Source organism: Rattus norvegicus, chromosome 15 (assembly GCF_021556685.1).
Source record: "Rattus norvegicus strain SHRSP/BbbUtx chromosome 15, alternate assembly SHRSP_T2T, whole genome shotgun sequence".
In the NCBI taxonomy this organism is placed as follows: Eukaryota; Metazoa; Chordata; class Mammalia; order Rodentia; family Muridae; genus Rattus; species Rattus norvegicus.
In genome coordinates this window covers 16,594,667-16,616,096 of record NC_141548.1, presented here as the reverse complement: position 1 = coordinate 16,616,096, position 21,430 = coordinate 16,594,667, and the positions used below count along the sequence as shown (strand labels likewise).

General features: G+C 44.6%; 1 protein-coding gene and 1 long non-coding RNA gene across 3 annotated transcripts in view; both read left to right on the top strand.

Moving 5' to 3' along the window:
• Positions 1-21,430, top strand: part of Ptprg (protein tyrosine phosphatase, receptor type, G) — a 683,481-nt gene that overhangs the window by 257,985 nt on the left and 404,066 nt on the right.
• On the top strand, positions 374-6,250 carry LOC148000843 (uncharacterized). The gene is made up of 2 exons (XR_015638666.1): positions 374-3,592; positions 5,781-6,250. It is a non-coding gene; the product is annotated as an uncharacterized LOC148000843 (long non-coding RNA).

Genomic DNA, 21,430 nt, shown 5'->3' with positions numbered 1-21,430 from the left:
TTTGACACCATGCCTTTCCTTGGCTATCTGAGCCCTATCTACTTTGCAGTCCTTAAAGGGACTGCTCAGCTCTGGGATTGCATCTGCTGGCCTTAGGTTGGGAGGCCTTTCCCAGAGACGATTGGGAAGCCCTCACAGCTGGACACAGACTCTGCCTCATCTCTGTAGAGTTTAACCAATTGTGAAGCAAGTTACCCCAGAACTTGTATCTATGTCTTTGGTAATTAGCTCTACCCTTCAATTGCCCTATGGAGATTTCCCATGTTGCTTCCTCCAAGGCTGGGTCCTCCCCTAAACCCTGTAATTCTTCAGCTTGCCTTCTAGAATTTTGTGGATCTGTGGATCCTTGCTGGCTTTTACGTTTCAATATCTCTCTGCCTTCCATGAAAAACTTCAAAATGTAGTTTGAAGAATTACTCGCAGTTGATTTTGGAACTCCATGTGGACTCGGACTTGATGGTTCTACAAGGCTTTCTGTCCGGATATAAAATACGGTTGAGCAGGACATTTTCCCAGGACAGCAGATCTGCACTTGGCAACCTCCCTGTTTTTGTTCCTCTCTTAGCATGGCTCATGTTCTGGATTTGATTGTGTACTGGACCTCCTGTCCCCAGGCTTGCTGACAAGGAAGCCCTTTGAACTATTTGAATACTCCCTTCCTGGATGTCTGGAGATGGGGAGTAGAGACAAGCAGATTGAGCTGGGGACCAGAGGCTGGTAGGTGTTGGGTGGGGTGGCTGTGAGGAAACAGATCTTTATCTCTGAATGCATGGAGGCAAATTGCAAATTGGGGGCCTCTGTGCCTTTCTGTGCTCGCACCTCTCTCTCCACCTTTAGAATCCATCTTCTTCCTTCCCCATGCTTCCTTCACTGTGTCTTGTGGTCCCTGTCCCAATGCCTCATATCAACACAAATTGTAAAGTGTACCTACCAGAAAATTTACCTTTTAAACTATACATTTCAAAATCTTAGAAACACAGTGTAGCTCTGATGACCATGTAGGCTCCATATCTTCTATCAGCTGGTGTAGAAATCTGGTGCCCACTGAGCCTTCATTCTCTGTTTGCCACGTCGTCCCAGCATCCACTAACTTTTCTAACATAGAAAAAAAATTGTTTTCCCTCGACTGTGTTTTTTTGCTAGATAGCCTAAGCTAGTCTCAAACTCGTCGCCATCCTCCTGTCTCTGATTCCTGAGTGCTGGGATTATGGCATGTCCAACCACACCTGGTCTGTTAGGGTAGAGAATTTACAATTTTTTTTAAAAAGATTGTAATAGTTTTCTTTGAGCGTATACTGTAAGAACAATCTGACAGGAATGCTGGCAGGACACCTCCCATATTCCCTTTCCTCACAGGCTCCTTCCGAACAGCCAGCCGTGGGACAGAGCAAGAGGTCTCTCCTCAGTACTCCTACTCTCCATGTTTGCTTGAGGAAGGATGCACTGATGGTCTTTAGTTCACATCCTGGTTTTTCACTGTGGAATTAGAGGACGCCCTCCCCCGTGGTGTTATGAACATGTACCCAGGTTCTTGCAGAGAGCTCTAACTTGTATTCGTTCGTAGCTCTCTCAAGGTTCTGCCTTGTGGAGAGCCTGTGAATTACTCAGTCATGGCTGCTCTTGGATGCCCGTGGACTATTTAGCAATTAATCTACAGAAATTCCTGTGGTGGAAGCTGAACAGGTAGAATTAGTCCCTTTTGTATGTGAGGGCAATGAGCCACATGGTGTAAATCATTTACTGTAAGTCACGGACACAGCCCTCTTTTGTCACACTGTCACTCAAACTGACGTCTTCTAAGTTAATTCCATGTGAATCAAATTCCAATGTGTTTTTCTCTGTTGTCCCTGTGCCTTGCAGATAAACACCCCTTCTGGTTTTTCTTGGCCATTTCTTCCCCTGATAAGTTCCCGCCCCACTCCTACATTTTTGTGTGTGCCTAATCTTTTTTTCTTTACTCTATTGACTTAGTCTGACGTATTTAGCATGTGATACTTCTGCACTTCAGACACGTAAACCATATTATGAGCTGGAGATGTGTGTGGCCCAGGGAGTTAGAGAGTTTGCTGTGTTTGCAGAGGATGCAAATTTCATCCCAGCCCTCCGGTTGGGTGGCTCACAAAAGCCTATCCAGTTTTAATTTAGAGCAGTGGTTCTCAGCCTTCTTGATGCTGCAACCCTTTTATACAGTTCCTCATGTTGCCATGATCTCCAACCATAGAATTATTTTTGTTAATACTTCAGAACTGTAATTTTGCTACTGTTACGAATTGTAATGTAAATATTTGATATGCAGGGGCTGGAGAGATGGCTCAGCGGTTAAGAGCACCGACTGCTCTTCCAGAGGTCATGAGTTCAATTCCCAGCAACCACATGGTGGCTCACAACCATCTGTAATGGAATCCGATGCCCTCTTCTAGTGTATCTGAAGACAGCTACAGTGTACTTGTATATGATAAATAAATAAATCTTTAAAAAAAAATATTTGATATGCAGGATGCTGTTAGTCAACCCCTGTGAAAGGGTGGTTCTACTCCCCCCACAAATGTGACCCACAGGTTGAAAATGACTGATTTAGAGGATCTGATACTACTGATCCTTCTAATTCTGTTCATGTGCTCGTAAAACACCCCAGATACATAACCATCCAAATAAATAACTTAAAAATAAAAAACCCTACACTGTTACTTCAGAAATGTCAGATTGTACGTTCTTCTTAGAGTTATGATTAGAAGGTCTTTTTAAGATCTGTCAGTGTATGCTATGTATTTGAATCAAGCTTAGGCAGAGAGTGGTGAACTTAAGTTCATACAGCCCTCCAGTGGCCAAGATATGACTGCTGAATCCATGTACCATTCTGGATGGCAGGTATATAATATCTCCGTTAGCAGATCTTAACCATTGATAGTGGGTGTCTGGAGGATTATGAGATAGTAGTTCTGAGACTTTGATTAATAACGTCAGCCAAACATACACAAGACACCTACAATCTAAGGCAATGTAAACGTTGTCCTTTCTATAGGGCACTGAGAAAACATTTGGCATGTCCGAGTCCACATTGCCTTAGTCCCTTGATTATATGACATTTCCCCTGTAAGTCCTGTGTGGGTTACATGCTTATGTGGTGGTTATATATGTTCAGGGTGACCCTAGTCCCAGCATACAATAGTGATAAGGATGGTTCTTGGGTGTAGGTAGATTATTATGTCAGTATTTTAGGAGTCAACCTGCGGGACCCACACATAGTCAAACAAAGGCTCGTACGTGGGTGTTGGTCTGAGGTTGGTCAGTATTTGTTTTAATTCTTACTGTTGAAATAGTGATGTCTTTATATTAATCTTGGGATAGCTAATATACTTCTATTACTTGATCTCGGTTTATTGTTTTCCTTTTGAATATTGGCCTTTTGGAATTGGTTTATTTTATTCTTGAATCAAACTGAATGTTCTTGAGCTCTGGAATGAATGACATAAGTCTGGTCGAACTGGGCTATCAGCCAGGACAATGAACATCAGAGCTAGAAAAATCCATTGCGGGAGAACTGACCTGTAGTCTCTACCCAGCAGGATCCACAAGCATCTCTCTCCAGTCTGTATTTCCAACATCAGCCACTGAAAATTTCCATAAGACATTGCCAAAACCCCTGCAGGCAATCACATCCCTGCCCAGGAATTACTTATTCAAATAGCTCCATGGTTTCCGTAGATTGGAATGGCTGTGCTAGGAGCCTCTTTTCTGTGGCCCACTTGTGTTCTGGGTGCTGCAAAGCAGCAGGAGACCGTGAAGGGAGTTATGGATGCTCTTACTGATAGGGAGGCAGCTTTTTCCCCACTGTAGAACAGGGCAGGAAACAAATACAGAAGCCCATATTACAATAAGTGGCACCCCTTTACTGTCAGCCCAGTTCAAAAGAGTTTTGGGGGTGGGTGCTTCTGTTCATTTTAAAGTATGTTATTATCAATTCCTTTCTGTCTTATTTCTCCTCAATGGATCGTTTGCCCCACAGTGCTTGTAAAGCCAATTTCATTCTTTAAAGGGGGACAATTTTCCCATTCAGTATACAAAGCAAGCATGTGATCAGCACAGTGTTTATGATAGAAAAATCATATAATCAAGGGATTGAGGCAAGTGAATTATTATTTCAGTGCTCGATAGAAAAGATAGTTTTTATATTGCCTTGGATTGTAGGTGCCTGGTGTATATTTGTTGAACAAGCAAATAGGTGTTCATTCCCTGCTAGGACTTTAATTATGAAGCACACTAAAGTAACATGTGACTTCCTGGAAAACGGGTCAGAAGATGCCCAATTTGGAGTGGGACGGGACTGAAATCTTAGCAGCTACCAGACCCTTTTGCTAGTAAAGTTTCTTCAACTTTTAATTCTGATGCTTTCATTGTATGTTTAGGGGCAGACTCTACATAAAAATTTAAGGATTATAAACACAGTGCTTATATCTAAGCATGTTAGACTAGATCACTACAGATTCCTTTTACCAAACTATCTACTCACCGGTTTAGCAATACATGCTGTCTTCTTTTTTTCCCCACTATGCAGGTCATGAAGAAAGCATTGCCAGAAAAGAGACCAGCAAGTTTTATTTTTCTTGCAGTGTCTCTGACATCCTCAGAAATAAAGTACATGTTAATTAAGTGAAGGTTACTCCATGAGATTCTTGAAAGGAATGATAATATTTCTTCTCAGGATCATGCAGTTGCAATAATATATTAATGTTCATGTGTTTCTAAGCATGTAAAAGTCGTGGGGTGGGCTGGAGAGATGGCTCAGCGGTTAAGAGCACTGACTGCTCTTCCAGAGGTCCTGAGTTCAAATCCCAGCAACCACATGGTGGCTCACAACCATCTGTAAAGAGATTCAATGCCCTCTTCTGGTGTATCTGAAGACAGCTACAGTATACATATAATAAATGAATAAATCTTAAAAAAAAAAAGTCATGGGATTCTTTATCACCGAATATCATTGACCGTTTGACACATTCGTGTTAAGTACCAGATATAAAGTCTCTTGATTTCAGCCCATTTCTAGCGTTTAATGAATTTTCTGGATCACAGTCCATGTTCAGTAGGCAGTCCTGTAGCTGTTTGAGTTTGTTATTCCTTAATGAAAAGCTGATTTCTTTTTTTGTCTTCATCCACTTTTAAATGTGATCAGGAGACTGAGCCATTCATTATCCACCGTTTTCTCTGTAATTTCCAAAGCCAGGAAGAAGACTTGGCTGATTCCAGTCTGTATCGCAAGCGCTAAAATCATGTGGAATTGCTTAGTCATTTTAATGAAGGTGCTGAGGGGAAAGAAAATGAATTCATTTTGGCGAAAAGCACTGGCTGGAAGCTGGCTGTGGGCGTTGGTTGCCCTTAAGAAAGAGTGCAGGACTAGAAGCAAATCTTATGCTTTAATCCTCAGATGCGCTAACTCACATCAGATCCCGTCTTGTCTTTCGAGCTTGCACACGCTTTTACATCCGGCCCTGTCTCTGCCCCTGAAAACTATTGGTTAACCAAACATAGTTCAGTGGCGATGCCCAGGTGGAGAAGGTAGGCGACTTTCAAAATTGATTTTGAGATTAATAATAGTTATTAAGTCCAAGAGGCCCCTTGTCCACTTCTCCCACATGTGTCTATGTGTTGTCTTTTTTAAAAAAATATTTATTTATTTAATGTATATTACAGATGGTTGTGAGCCACCATGTGGTTGCTGGGATTTGAACTCAGGCCCTCTGGAAGGGCAGTCAGTGCTCTTAACCACTGAGCCATCTCTCCAGCCTTGTGTGTGCTGTCTTAATGTTCTGAACAGTTTGTTTCCTTGTAATATCAGGTATCATAGCACAGTCAACATCCCCTAACAGTTCCAACATCAGCAACATATTTCCCTTTTCTCACTACTCAGCTTCTTACTGTCTCTTCATCCTTGATGCTGAACCATAGGCCTGCTGCTCCTCTGTCTTCATAGAAAGTTTATCATTTGAAAAAAAAAAAAAAAAGAACACTAATACGGATTGCACAATACATACACTGTTTTGGACTTTTTTTTTCCCATTTCAATTTTCTGGAAAAAATCGTCCAACTATGGTCAAATTTTGCAATCGTTCGCTCCTTCCTTCCTTCCTTCCTTCCTTCCTTCCTTCCTTCCATTTTTTCCCCATTTTTCTTTTTTCTGAGACAGGGTTTCTCTGTCCAACCACCCTGGCAGTCCAGGAACTCACAGGCTGGCCTTGAGCTCACAGAGATCCATCTGCCTCTGTCTCCCGAGTGCTGAGAATAAAGGCATGTACCACCCAATTGGTGTCCTTTTTTTTTTTTAAATAAATAAATGCAGTGCCATTCTTAAGAAGATGGTTTGGGTTGGGGATTTAGCTCAGTGGTAGAGCGATTGCCTAGGAAGCGCAAGGCCCTGGGTTCGGTCCCCAGCTCCGAAAAAAAGAACCAAAAAAAAAAAAAAAAAAAAAAAAGATGGTTTAACAATGACCCTATAATACCAAGGCTTCAGAAACACTGGGTAAAGGCAACATGTTTGCAGTACTATTCCCTCTGAATAGCTCTCTCTCTGTCTCTCTCTCTCTCTCTCTCTCTCTCTGTGTGTGTGTGTGCGCGCGCGCGCGCGCACATGAGTGTGTGTTAGTGGAAGGGAAGGAGGAAATGGTTCAGGCAGCCCTGCCAAGACTTGGTCAAACCCAGGCGGGAAACAAAAATCCCGTGAAGATACTGATCAAGCAATGCTCTAAATGCAGCCTGGCTTTTCCTGTCTCGCTGTTGGCTGGCAGTAGAACCCAGTCCTTTGTCGCCAAGGCCTTGGAGAGCCCCTGCTCCGTGTAGAAGAAGATGAAGCAGGGCTATAGACGAGGCTCGCCTTTCTTGTTGTGAACGTGCAAGGTATTTTCTCTCTGCTATTGGCAAAGTAATTTGCAGCTCCAGGTGAACCCAAATCAGTCGCAGTGGTTCTCAGGGGCCTGGTAGGGAGGCCTCGAATCGTGTTAATTAGTCGCACACGGGGATGGAGGGCCTGTGTTGGCACACTCTCTAAAAGCTGCGTTTCTCCTGGTGGCCTGGGCACATTGCTCAGCAGCCATTGTCACAGCAGGCCGTTAGTGTTGCTAATTCCTGGGGGTTTATTGCACTGTTTCAACGTTCTGCCATGTGTCTGTGGTAGGTTTGCACTGCTGTTTCATTGATTCAATCTGTGTTGTAAAATTAAATTAAAAGAACCTTATGGGGTAGAGTAATGACAGAGTCAAGGCAGCCCAGACAGGTCAAGGTTCTTTTCCTCTTGGGCTGTTTCTTTGGGTCATGAATAAGGGGCACTGAGAACATCTCCCTTAGGCTTCGTCCCAGGAGTCACCACTAAGAGGAGACGACTGTTACATGAGTGTCACTTTTTCAGGCCTATACATTTTTCCCAAAGCGGAGCAGAGTACAGTCCCATTGCCCGTCTGACTTTGCTTTCTTCCCTGCTTGTAAAAGTTGACTTGAGGTTTCTCTCCTGTTTCCTTTATTTCTGTCTGCGGTCAGCCCACTTCATGCCAAGTCTCTTCCTAATACACAGCTCTGAAGAGAGAATGTGTGTGGCGCTGATGCCCAGAACCCCTCACGCAGACGCAACAGCTGCCTTACAAGTGCAGGAGCCAATTGAACATATTATTGGGTTTATTTCTAGAGTCAAGCACAGTCAGCTTCCCTTCACTTCTCTCCCCTCTGCTCCTCTCCCCTCCCCTCCCCACCTTGCGTGTGTGTACTGCGCATGCGTGTGTGCCCAAATGCGCCTGTGATGTGTTTTTGTTGGCTCAGTTACCTGTGAGGGCCCGTGTGAAGACCAGGGTTTGATACTGAGTGTCTTCTTCAGTCATTGGATCTTGAGACCGGGTCTACCGTGGATCTCGGGGCTGACAGTTTGAGCTAGCCTGGCTAGTCTGGAAGCCCCCCGGATCCTCCTACCTTCCCGCCCTACAGCACTGGATTACAAGTCCGAGACACCACTCCTGGTGTTGGGAAGACTCAGCTCTTCATGCTTCTGCAGCAATCACGTCACGCACGGAGCCACCTCCCGCTCCCCAGTCACTTTTCTGTACCCCTTTCTTCTGTCAGGACCTGCACCACAACTGTGACCCAAAAGGACCGCTTTCCTGCGAAACCGCGCCCAGCTTGTGGTGTTTATAGCAGGGCAGATGAACTGAAACCTCACCACTGCTCCTGCTCCCCACCGGCTTGGTTTGGCATTTCCCAACCTGATAACTCTGTCTTCTTGCTGGCATAGTCACTACACTGTGCGTTTTAAGTGTTCTGAGGGAATTAAGGCAGATCCTAGGGGAATTAGGAACCGGAGACATTGGCTTGTCACTTGATCTTTCTCTAGTCAACTCTGCAGAGCAGCTAGCTCTGCCTGGTGAACCGAATCTTACTTTCTCACCTCGCCACTGTAATGATCTGGCTGCCATCTTTAAATCTGGCTCACTAGCTACCTGGCGCAGTCCAAGGTCCCAGGCATGTTAAGGTTTCCACTTCAGCATCTGAGGAAACTGAGAGGAGGCTGGGATTTAGTTAGGAGTACGCTGGAGAAGAGGGCAGGAGGTACCACAGGTTCCGTTGCCTCATGGTGTGAACGTTGTGTCTCCTCATCTTACTAGATTGTTCCACGGCATCCCTCTCCACATTTTTATTGGAATGGCTCTACAAAGGCTCTGTCAGACTACCATGGTATCTTCAAGGCACTCTGGGTCAGCGTGCCTCCCCCTGTCATTGGCCTATTCAGCCGTCCTCTCTCTTAGATGCTCTGAGACCATTTTATGTTTGCTCCCTCCAGGGCTAAGTGCTCAAGCAATTGGCTACATCTGGTGTCTGGAAATTGAGGGCCATTTTTGCTGGTGAGCGGGGAGGCTGGTGCTTTTGTCCCAAGGCACGCTGAGGTGGTATTCTGTGTATGTGGCTGGGAGACAAATGCCTTCGGTTTTGTGGAGTCAGTACCAAATGGCTAAGTGTTATTCTCAGCTCCAAATAAGCATAAGCTTGATGCTAGTGTTGGTGATTATTACAACCTGTGGCTACTTTAGCCATTGTGGGGCCTCGCTGGAACCTACAGTGATTCATCAGAAATTTCATAAAGGTTTTTTTTTTTCCTATTTTATTACTGAAAAGCAAAGAGGGGGAGGGTCCTAGAAGTCTCCATCCACAATAGATGTCTCTAATAGTGAATTCATGATCCCAACTCTTCCTACAGGTGAGGTTAATGTTGGCTGTGACTCATGCCCTAAAGTGCCCCTGAGCTGTGGCGCACAAAGGGTCAAGGTCACTGTCTTTCAGATGACCTTGGAACATGGTCACAATCAAATCTTCCTGTCTTGGAAATACTTCTTCCCTTGCCCCCCTGATGCAATAGGAGCAGCAGCCCACTTCCCAGCATGAACAGGTGAGAGTCCACTCACCTCTCATCCATGAGCTTCCTGCTCTGTGCTCACGCAGTGTCTGCCATTTGATCCATATTCTGGAGTCTGCTGCCCCAGGAAGCACAGTGCTCTCTCCCTGATAGAGTTGGCACTCTGACCAGCCCCCGAGGGCTCTGGGCATGGAGTCCTCTCTATTTTCTGCTGGCTGAACCAATCCTCTTCCAGAGAGGATGGAGCTACAGCAGTTGTTCCAAGCACCCTGACAGCTAATTATCTCCAGCAGAGAGTTTCCACAACAGAGAGGCATAGCAGCTAGTCAGAGGGTAGCAGCTGGTCAGAGGGGCGTGGCTGCATTTACAGGCATATCTAACTCCTTGGCTGGGACAGTGTGAGAAGAGTGGCTAGGCACCAGTGAGAGCGTCTTAGAGCTAAAGCAGGATAGTCCTTCTCCCTGACTCTGTGCTATAGTAATCTGTACAATGTGTCTCTCCTGCATCTCTGGTGGTCAACACTCATCTGTCAACCCTCTAGGCTGACATCCTCCAACGACCATAACCGGGGTGTTGGTCACTTGTCATCGCTGTGACAGACTACTTGACATGAGAAACTTAAGGGGAGGAGTGGTTTATTTAGAATCCTGTTTCTAGGTGTTTCCATGCCCTAGTCTGCTACCTCCTTCCAGGACTGTGGTGGATGAGAAACATCCTGGAGGAAAGCTGCTTGCCTCATGGCAACCAGGAAACAAAGAACATAACCGGAGGGGCCAGGGACAAGATACACTCTATAAGGGCACAGCAGATATCCTTCTTTTCCAAGGGCGTCATACTTCCTAATTGCCCAGTCATCTGTGTTCTCTGCAGTTAGCGCCCCTGGGGTCCAGTTTCAGGCTGAAGACTAAGCCTCCTATACCCGAATCTTGGGACAAGTATCTCCATATGATGAAAGGATCATATCCTTAAATCTAAGTATTTAAGATTGTTGTATAACACTTGCCTAACAGCTGTGTGCCCTGGTCTCTTCACTGAGGCAGATAAAATGCTTTTCATGTTGTCCCTAATAGCACCAAATTTCACTTTCAAGTGACCATGATCATTTTTTCTGCCAAGAGCAGAAGGTAGATGGTGTTGGATGCCACAAGACATCTGTCCCTTCCATACAGTCTAGTGTAGAGTTGGGCTTCAGTCCATGTCTTCATTCTACAACACCTGGTGAGGGTGGAGTGGGGAGTGAGAGGTGGGTGTGGCTGATTCTGGGCCAGCTGCCTTCATGTGACTCTGGAATTGGCTGTGCTTTTCTTCCCACAGAAGCTCGTTTGCAATGAAAGAGAGACCTGGAAAGCTAGGGCCCAAGTTCACAGGAGGATTCAAGTGGAGTTTCAGGGCCTCACCATACCTGCTTGGGAAAAACATCATTTTTTCCAGCCAGGCCTCCTCTCTCACCATGGTGCTTATGTTTGGAAAAAGATCTGTAGCAGATGCCCGCCTGGCCTGGAAGGTCCCTTCTGGAGACAAGCATGGTTTCTTGTCACCACGATTCATCAGCAGCCGGTTTTGATGGCAGCCTCTTTGGTTGCCTGGCATGGCCACTTACCCCCTCGCTCTCTAGAACTTGCAGCCCTCCTTCATAGCCAAGGAACACTTCCACATGGAGATACACCAGCAAGGCGTGCTGAGCCGACTTGGTTGCCTGAAGGGAGAATGGTTAAATGGGTAATTGATGGAAGCAAAGAGCCAAGGGGAGTCTACACCAGCTGAGTAGCTGGTACTTCAAGGGCTTGCGTGTGTAGCTTCAGTTGATAACCTTTTCAAGGAGAATCATCTCTTTTCTTTTGTTAAAATAACTGCTTAACAATTGTTTGTTTTTTTTTTATGAATCACACCCTAAGCTTTCTAAATCTTAATATTCATACCATCCTTTTCATGACTCATATCTTGATATTAAAATTGGGGAAGTCGGGAGTCCAGTGGAGTGAAATGAAGACCGGCCACACACACACACACACACACACACACACACACACACACACACAGACACACACACACACAGACACACACAGAGTTTGATAACTGACCGAAAGTAGTCTCAGAGCAGGTCCTGATGACTTGTTTTAAGGAACTCCAAGGTCAGTCAAGGGACTAACCAAGTACTTCTAGAACAACTCAGACCTTTTTATGGTCTCTTTGCCAGGTTCCTGCTGAGTCCAGGATGCGGGCTCTCAAAGTCTGTGCACTGAAGCTGCTCTTCCCCAGGGAAACTGCACACTTAGAGCCATGCTGAGCTCAGAGCCTTTCCTGAGCATCTGGGACACTAGGTGCCACACAAATGATGGTTCGTTTTTTAGGTTAGCCACACCCCCAAGAGTTCCCTTTACCAGTTGAACATTATGGAGGTCGAGAGGGCACATGTTTATGGCTGAGTGTTGAGCCATGCTATAACCATCCTTTTACAACATCAGACATTTTATTACCACCTTCCTCCTTTATTTAACGAGACAGTGAAGGTTTCCTGTGGTCCACGCTGCTTCAGACTTGCTCAGTCACTGAACTCCTGACCCTCTTATTGAAAATTTATTATTTACTTGTGTGTGTGTGTGTGTGTGTGTGTGTGTGTGTGTGTGTGTGTTTGCCTGCATGTATGTCTGTGCAATATGTGTATGCAGTGCCCTTAGATGCCAGAAGAGGGTGCCAGGTCTCTTGGGACTTGGGTTACAGATGATTGTGGGCCACCATGTGGGTGCTGGGAATCAAACTGTGAAAGGGTAGCTGATGTTCTTGGCCACTTAACCACTCTTCAGCTCCTCTGATCCTCTTGCTTCCGCCTGCTGAATGACAGGATGAAGCATGAACTGCACACATGGTCTTATGCAGTGCTGGGACTCAACCCAGGGCAGGATGCAAGCTCACCCCCTGAGGGAGCCCCGCCTCCATTCCCATACAGCAGGTCTATTTAGAGCTGTGTTTATTTAGGAAAAACACCGAGATCATAGTGCTTAAGGCCAGTTCACTGCTGCCCCTTTCTACACACAGCTTCCAAAATGAGTCTCAGATGGCTGCATGTTGGAAGAAAGAGATACCCTTGGGGGTTTATTGACTCCATTTTCTGCCCTCTCTGTCACACGAACCCTGGCCTCCTGATTCCCTTGGTCGTCTCCCCTTTCATTCTCTCCATTTTCTGTTTACTTCTTTCTGAGTTTGATTTTGAAGGTTTTATTGGGCAAAGTGAACACATTTGGCTTATGGAATTGCCTTGAGGCCAATTTGTTGCGGAAAATTGGAAAAGACTGTGCACGTGAAAGCAAGCGCGCGCGCACACACACACACACACACACACACACACACACACACACACACACACACAGGGGCTGGGGCTTGACGGGGATAAAGCAAGCCTTCCAATGCTGAGGTCAAATATGGTTTCTCCTTGTGTTCAAGGTCTCTAATATTTTGAAATCCTTTGAGCATCAGCCTTTGTACCTGAAATAGCCTCATATTTAATTCAACACACATTTATAACAAGGTCTGATTTGAAGGCTTGCGCAGAATTCTTTGAAAGATCTTAGCAGAATCATGGGATCTTTTGGCTCTTAGATTGGTCACCTCTGCAAATACGTTTGGTCAAGCAAGCTTGCTCTCCACATTTGCTTTGCGCAAAGGGTGAAATTCTTCTGAGGTCACTGTGGCCTTCCCACTGCCCACTTTCTATTGGTGGAGAATATGTTATCTTTCCTTCTCTGTGAGAATGCTGCCCAGCACCCAGGTCTCTCTAGAAGAGTGGCTTTCAATTTGTGGGGCAAAACCCATGGGAAGTTCACCACCCTTTTCAGGGGTTGCATATCAGATATTTACATTATGGTTTAAACAGTAGTAAAATTACAGTTGTGAAGTAACAACAAACATAAATTCATGGTTGGGCTCACCACAACACGAACTGTATTAAAAGGTAGCAGCATTAAGGCTGAGAACCACTGCTCTCCAGGACTCCCTGTTTTCTCCGAAGTTTCTCTGTGCAATGCAGGAGTGAGCTTCTTTTGACCAAAGGGTATCTTTGTACATACAGCTGGGGTGTGACACTCTATAAGCAGCACAGAGTGAAAATCTGTCTTGGGCTCCACCTGTGGCACATCTCAGTGAGAAAGACCCTCACTCATGGTTCAGTGCCCTGACTGCATGACTAAGGAAATATGGAGACTGAAAATGTGGATCTGCCTTTTACCTAGGTGCTTACAAGGATGTGTCCTGGATAAGTCTAGTGGCTTCTTGAATGTTCTAAGTTTGTGCTTAGATAGTTCCTCTTTCCTTCTTCCCCTGTCTGCACATGGCCTCTGCCTTGCCATTGCTGCTACTGCCTCCCAGACCTTCTTCCTTGTCTCCCTCCTTCCCTCCCTCCCTCCTTCCCTCCCTCCCTCCCTCCTTCCCTCCCTCCCTCCTTCCCTCCCTCTATCCTTTCCCTACAACCCTTTACCCCTAGTCTCCATCACTGTTCGACCAAACTGTTACACAGCTTATTGCCTACTCCCCAGTGGCCCTAAATCTTGATGCCCTCTCTTTGGGGTCAGGATTCAGCATGAATTTTGGGTAGATACCCATATTAGGAACATCCAGTATAAAATATCTAGTGCTAGTTCTATGGTCTCATCACAAATATGTTTATAGGTGCTGTTGTATAATAATATTACTGCTTTCTTCCCTCTGTTGAGGCTGTATAAGAGTTAGCGCGCATGCACACACACACATGCACACACATGCACACACACATGCACATAAACACACACATTTACACACATGCACACAAACGCGCACACATACACACATGCACACAAACACACACATGCACACAAACACACATACACACGCATGCACACACATGCACACACACATGCACATAAACACACACATACACACATGCACACACACAGACACACACATGCACACACAGACACACACATGCACACACACATGGACATACGATGCTGATGCTGTATTGTTTATTAGAAAATTGAAGAGATAATTCTTCCCTGCTGGTCTTGCGCATCACATGGTTATGTAAGATCTGTGAAAGTGTTGCGCTTGAACCGTGAAATGATATTGAAATGCTGGTAAGAACAGGTACAACAATGGCAAGGGTATTAATACCCGGGTTGTGTTAGGGATCTGTTTATGGTATAAATTACATCTCACAAAAACCTCAAGTAGCACATGCCACTGGGGCTTGTCCCTTTAAGTGGCTGTTTGGAACCAGGAGTGGGGGCTAGACATACACACGAGGTTGAGAGGAGGTCTTGGAGCAGAGGCTGGGTCGTTATGCTGCCTGCCTGCCTGCAGTTCTTTGACTCCAGAGAGGGCAGTGGAGCATCTTGCGGATCCTTCCTCACTTTTACCTTGCCAGTCTCCCCTATTATCTCCTCGGTTCCCCTTAAATTTATGAACTGGAACCTCATGCCCCTGGCTCTGTTGGATCCTGTTTGGCAGATGTGGTGGTGACCTCACAGCTAAGAGGAAGGTTGTGTTGACATTGAGAGTCTGTGTCTCCACTGTCAGGCTTTAGAGTTCACCTTCTGCTCAGCTTCCGTTGTTTTGGGGTAGCCTCTTCCAGTAGCCACCAAGGCCTTTTGGAATCCCATCTTTTGTGAAGCGCTCCCTGTTTGTCTCTGCTTGTGAGGGAGACTGTTTGCTCCTTCTCTGCCCTTCCGGTTTGCTTCTCAGAAAGGCTGTTTAACTTTGAAGGTGAGGGGCATTAAGGATCCAGGGATCTGTGTTTCCGAGCTGAGTGCTCTCACCCAACCTTAACTGAAGCCTAGCTCAGAAAGGTTTAAGAAGCAAAGCCCCTGTCATCCGAGATCCCTTGGCTGTACTCAGTGCAGCCGTGCTGGCCTTCTAGGATAATGGGGATTTTCTCGTATCCTCCTTGGACTGTTGAAAGCTCCTCAAGGGAATCATTTTTCAAAACATCTTGTCCTGGGAAGGATTGGGCCGAGTAAGTGTATTTACTGTGGAGAGAAGCATGCACTTACACCAAGGCAGTCTTCTAGTGCACTCAGGAAGAATTCGATGAATTGGTTCTAGGACTTGGCTTGCTGTTTCACTAATTTTGTGATTGGGGGCAAGAGGCTTTTTCCTGATGAGCCCTGGGACCTCAGCCTGATGGTATAGAAAGATGCTCTAGGTCATGCTGTTGTTGCTGTATCCCAAGGCCATGGCCACTCAGAGACAGCCAGTATGTCAGGATTCCCTGTGGAGTGTTTTCACAGCTATAGAAAAGGGTTCTCTTCTTTCTCTTAGTGATTGTTCCAAACCCTTTAGGCATGAGCTGTACCCAGATGCTCTTCATGAACACCAATTCAATCCCAGGCTGGTTCTAATAAGTGCCTTCCTTACATATCCGGTCTGTATGTTTGCAGGATAACCCAGAAGTCATAGCAGACGTGATGTGCCCAGGCCAGGAAGTCACTGCTTTGCTCAGATGCTTTTCTTGTAATTTCATCCCACCTTAGAGTCACCATGAGAGAACGGGGGGGGGGGAGGACTGTGGGTCAGACCCATCCATCTGAGAGAAAGATGAACGTTTGTCAAGGTGTGACCTAAAAGAGTTGCAAAGTCTCTTTTGTATTTGTTTTTGAAGTACTAAGGAGTAGTATGGAATGATATAAATAAACAAGTGAGCTACACAGTACTTAAGTAACACTGAAAATCTGTGTGTTTGACACTCATTTGTCACTTAGCAAATGTTTTCATTCCTGTAGCTGAGATGGCATGAGTAAGAACATTCATGATTTATAGGGGCATCTTGGTATAGGTGCAAACTGTACCTGGAATAGCTGTCACAGGTAACAAGTAAAGGTGGTTGGTGTTTGTCATTATTGTTTGTTCTCCAACACACACACACACACACACACACACACACACACACACACACACACACACTCCTTACCAGACTGTGTAACTGCTAAAATAAATAACGGAGAAGCGGACATCATAGTGGATATGCATTTCTTTGCTAAAATTTCACATCTTAAATATTACCACAGTTAGCAAGTTCATGTGACAAAGACTTACATTTTGTCAAATCCTGATAATGATCATGTAGCTGTCGGTTACATTGTTTCTGGATATTTGAAAGGAGTTTGGACTCTTAAATACATCGTGGACTAGAAGAAAATACTACTGGGGAAGAAGCCCAGTGTCAACCTCAGCTCTCCTTATACACGTATACATGTCAAACAGTGTACACTGTCAACACCTCACTCACACACACACACACACACACACACACACACACACACACACACACACACATCTAAAGATTGAGAATGGTACACTAGGAAATTTTTAAATTAATACTTGACCTATTAAAACTATAAAAGTAGTAGGTATATTATGAAGTTTAAAATAATATACCTACTACTTTTATAGTTTTAATATAAATAATTTAAATATAAAGCACATGTGTGACTTTACATTTATTCAGTGAATAGAATATTGTGTATGGCCTGTCATCTCTTACCCTCTTCTACCTTGGTCTTTGATAATTCCTGGTGTCAGTTATGCAGACATCTTACCTAAGAACATTTTCTGCTTAAAACATCACGTCTTTAAGGGTGATGTAGCCTCCTACATCAGCGATCCCTGCGGGCTTCCATGTTCACAGCTTGCATTGCCTCCTCTGGGCTTCCTCCTCCTTCCTTGGGCCTTTGATTCCCTAAGCAGCTTTGTTGCTGATGTCCATCTCCAGGACTCTGAGCGAACTGTACTTTTTCTATTGCGTTTTATTCTCACTTCCCTGAAGTACAACTTTCCAGACCAGCTATCTGGGTCTAACCATTAGGACACACAGATTGAAGTCTCCAAGTAGGACAGACTGTATTTAAATTCTGTGTTTTATTATTGTTGTTGTCGTTGTTTCTGAGTTGTTCCTTTGCATGAGAAGCCTGTCTGCGCTTTCTGTGTCGATGGCATGGCTGTTGGTTGCACTGAGGTGGAGAGCTGTGTCGGTGTTCTGGCCCCATCCTCAGAAGCTAATTTTGTGTTTTTAAACTCTCATACACCTGCTTAGGCTCCTAGCAGGGGGCTAATAGGTGAGCCATGGAGAAGCCACAGAGGTGCCTGCTAGTGACTGTAGTTTATCATTACGCTCGAAAGGGTGGCAGGGGCAGGTGACCAACGAGTTTACTGAAATGCATCCTGCTCGCTTGGTTAATAGCATACATTAAACAATAAATTATCTTGATTTTTGCGTGCACTCTGATAGGAAAGTCACTACAGGCTCATTGGATGATGCGGTGTTTTAATATAGAAACTTACAGTGCAGGGGTCTTGAGAACTAAAGGTATGACAATAATGACAAAGGAGAAGAGAAAATATAAAGTAAGAGATAACTATGGGGAAAACTTTTGTTGCGACTCCAGTGGATACATTCCAGAGGCTGTGTGTGCAATAGAATCCATGGGGTAGGTGATGTTTCTTTCAAAATAAAACAAAAGGCATGTTCCTCACCAAAAGGCTTACAGGAAAAATAAAGGCTCAAAGAGTCACTCAAAGTACAGTAGACATCCCCCTGACCCTCCAGGTTTACCCTGGACATAATTAGCTCCTTGCACAATGGAGTGTACAGTCTGAAATGCTGTCAGGAGTCATTGGGGAGAGTGTTGCTTCCTGGGGTGTCTAGGGTTAAACTCAGGACTTGTTTATTTTGTGAAGCCATTTTCACTAGTTGTGAACAATCGCTGTTCATACTCGCCCGGACTCACTGCACACGTAAGGTTTCCACTTTTGCTGGTAGAACCACTTATGAATACTGAAGAATTTGCCATATGGTGTGGAAAAAAGACATTACTTTTAGAAGACCAGAAAAGCGTATTGAGTGGCGTGTCCATTTTCTCTGAAGAGCCTTTTTAGTCCCGCAGTCATGGTAGACGGCAGCCAGTAGGGTTTAGTTCATGTGGTGTAATATGTTACTTGTTGATCACTGAGCCCCAGCAAGTACGGTAAAGTGTAAACATTCCTTTGTTGACATTTCTTTTTGACAATGGCTTGACTTTCTCCCCATGTTTGTAAAACACAATTCTCCTACAACTTTGGGGTCTGTCTGTGGGTTGTTTTACGGGCTACAGCAGCTTTTTAGAAACATTAGATATTGTAGTTTAACTGGAACATCTTATCTCTAAGGTCACTGACTTCCCATCTAAGTGTAGAAAATCTAATCGAGGATATAGAAAACTAACACTGCTGGTCAGTAGCCAAAGTAAGCTTATCCGAGATCGATTCTGTGCAATTAGGCTCTTCCTCTCTTTTGACAGAAAGTGAATCAAAGTCCTCAAAATAACTTCGAAAATTACTAGGCAGTTTAAGTGTTAGATCCACCATGTTAGTCCCCTTTTGGGGCAAATAGAAACCTTGAACCTTGACTCATAGATGACATCACAGACTAATAGAGGGAGAGCTTTCTGCTTATTGGGGCAATATTAAATCTTCTTGTAGACCGGCATGGGATGTCTTTCCAGAGTTCTTTGGCCAGTAAAAATTTCCCTATTATATCTTCTAGTTTTTGCACAATGTATATTTTTCTGGGTTTGTTGTTTTTCTTGCACTTATTCCTGTTTTGGTTTTTTTTTTCTTTGTTTTGCTATTGTTGTTACTGGGAATTGAACCAGCCGTCATCCATATATAGATAGTGCCCCACCTATGACTTTGACTCTCAGGCCCTGTTTTGCCACTTTGACACCCCTTAAATAGAATTATTCTCCAAATTTTATTTGAGGTTCGCAAATTGATCCCGTATGATTTAAACTTAGTCATTTCACAACACCGTGCTTCTGTAGGTCCCTTGGCATTTTGTGAATGTGTTCTGCCTTATCCCTTACCTTTTGCCTTCCTATTCTGGATGTGTAAATTCCTTAATCACCCCTGGTGAAGCATACAGCACAGTGTGGATGTGGGTACATTAGACATCTTTGTCTTCTAATGTATTTTGGGGTCTCTTTTCTTTCACTGTTCAGGAATCATGTAGGCTGTGTGCATATATGATATTAGGTGGTGGTATTTTGGGGACACAGAAGTAAACAAATTAAAAATCACTTAACACACAAAAAGCTCTCTGGAAGGCTGTTCCTGCCGTAGCTCGTGGTTCTTACGTGGAGTGTGTGTTGTAAGGGCTGCTTCTCTTGTTAGCTCTTCTATGCACCTTCACTGTATGACAGCATAAAACAAACAACAACAAACCTGCCTGCCTCTGGCTCCATTAATAGAGCTGTCATATCTGGCAAACTAATAAGGGCGTTTTCATTCATTTATTCTTCACCGGTACCAAGCGCAATTCACGTTTTAAAGAAATAAATAAGAAGAAACAGCATATTTGCTACAAGCAAAATAGCAATTAAGTTGATAAATGTAAAACTTGTTTAGAATGTTTATCTCCCTCCTTTCCCAAGATCTCTATTTTAAAAGGTATCTGTAAATGGGCCTTGGGTCTTGGGAGAAGGCCTGAAGAGTCTATGGAATATGAATGTTATGTAGACTTTAAACAAGAGCCTTGGCACATGAGAGAGAACATTGAAAGAATAAGTGTTGGTGGGTAATATTTGCCCTCAGGATATGGTCACATGCAGAGCCATCCCCAAAGTAGGCCTTTGTTGTTGTTAACATATGAAATACTAGGTTTTATTCCGACATTTTTGTGCAGGAAAGGTGCTTTGTTAGTATGCACATCTCTCCTGCCCGGTTCTTGGTTCCCTTCCTCCCCCTCGGGCATCTCACATCATATCTTAGCATTGAATTGGCACATCAGAAAGAACATGGTGTTTTTCACAGGCAGGTTTGGGGTTATGAAAGCAGTGGCAATGCTGGCCACGACCAGATTCGTTTTCATGTGCACAGCAGTCTTCTCAGCCAAGCTCACACAGACACATTGTTCTGTGCCACCTCCGGGGTGCAGAAGTGCCTGCCCTTCTGGGGCTCCTTTTCACTGTCTTAGCTCTCCAAGGATGTCTTTATCCATCAGATGCCAATATCAACCACAACTAAAGGAATCACAGGTGTTTCCAAATGTCCTAATGGGGGGATACATGCCCGTCAATCCTTCAGGATTATAGGGTCTCCATTAGGAATTTGTTAATTCCTTTTCAGCCACAAGTGTCTAAGAGTAGGCACCTGTTTTGCACGATAATGCATAGGCCTATGGTGCATCTGGCTCCTAAAATTATTTGTAAAGTGGATTTTAGTTAAATCACTTAAGACTCATGAGAAGAAAGTGATGGGTAGCGCATGGCAGTGCAGAGTTTAAGGTTCAGTGTAAATTCCATGATAAGTGGTTTAGATTGTGTTTCTTCCAGGAATTTTTGTGAGGACAATTTCTAAACATTTTAGAAACTTTTCTTAAAACATCAGTTTATTTCAGGATGCGAGTCAGTGTTCACTGTCTCCCCTCTGTGAAAAACATGACAGTGCCTAGGAACTGCCCACTCCTCACACATACGTTGCTGCCCTCTCCCTTAGGGCCTTATGAAGGGAGCCAAGGCATATGGGCAGGGGCCCCACATCTGACTAACGCTCAGAAGGCACCAGCGTGGAAGGCGTTTCCTCTGCTAAAGAAAGCACACGCCAAACCTTTCATTTCCTGGGAACATAGTCTGGGAGCAGTTTCCAAACGGAAAAGTGATTTGGCAGTTTGAGTCATAGTTAAAAAGCATCTGGGTAACTCATAAACTGGGGGTCCAGTCGACTGTGTGTGCTGGTCGCACAGTGCCAGGGACTAGCAGGGGGGGCCTTCCCTCAGCTGATTTGATTGCCTTGCTCCGGTGGCGTTGCTGTCCAATGGCTGTCTTTGCTAGCTTGGTTTATAGTCTATTTTCAGAAGGCCGAATGTCCTAGAATCTGGATGGTTCTGATCCGACTTACTTTGAAATTCCATCAGTGCCTGTGGATTTACATCTAATGACTTGAGGTAGATGGGTCTTATAATCATTGGAGATGGGGATCTGGTTTGGTTCAGTCTTGGGTGACACGGTTGGTGCGGGCAAGTTAAAGCTTTTGAAGCTGTGTGCCCCG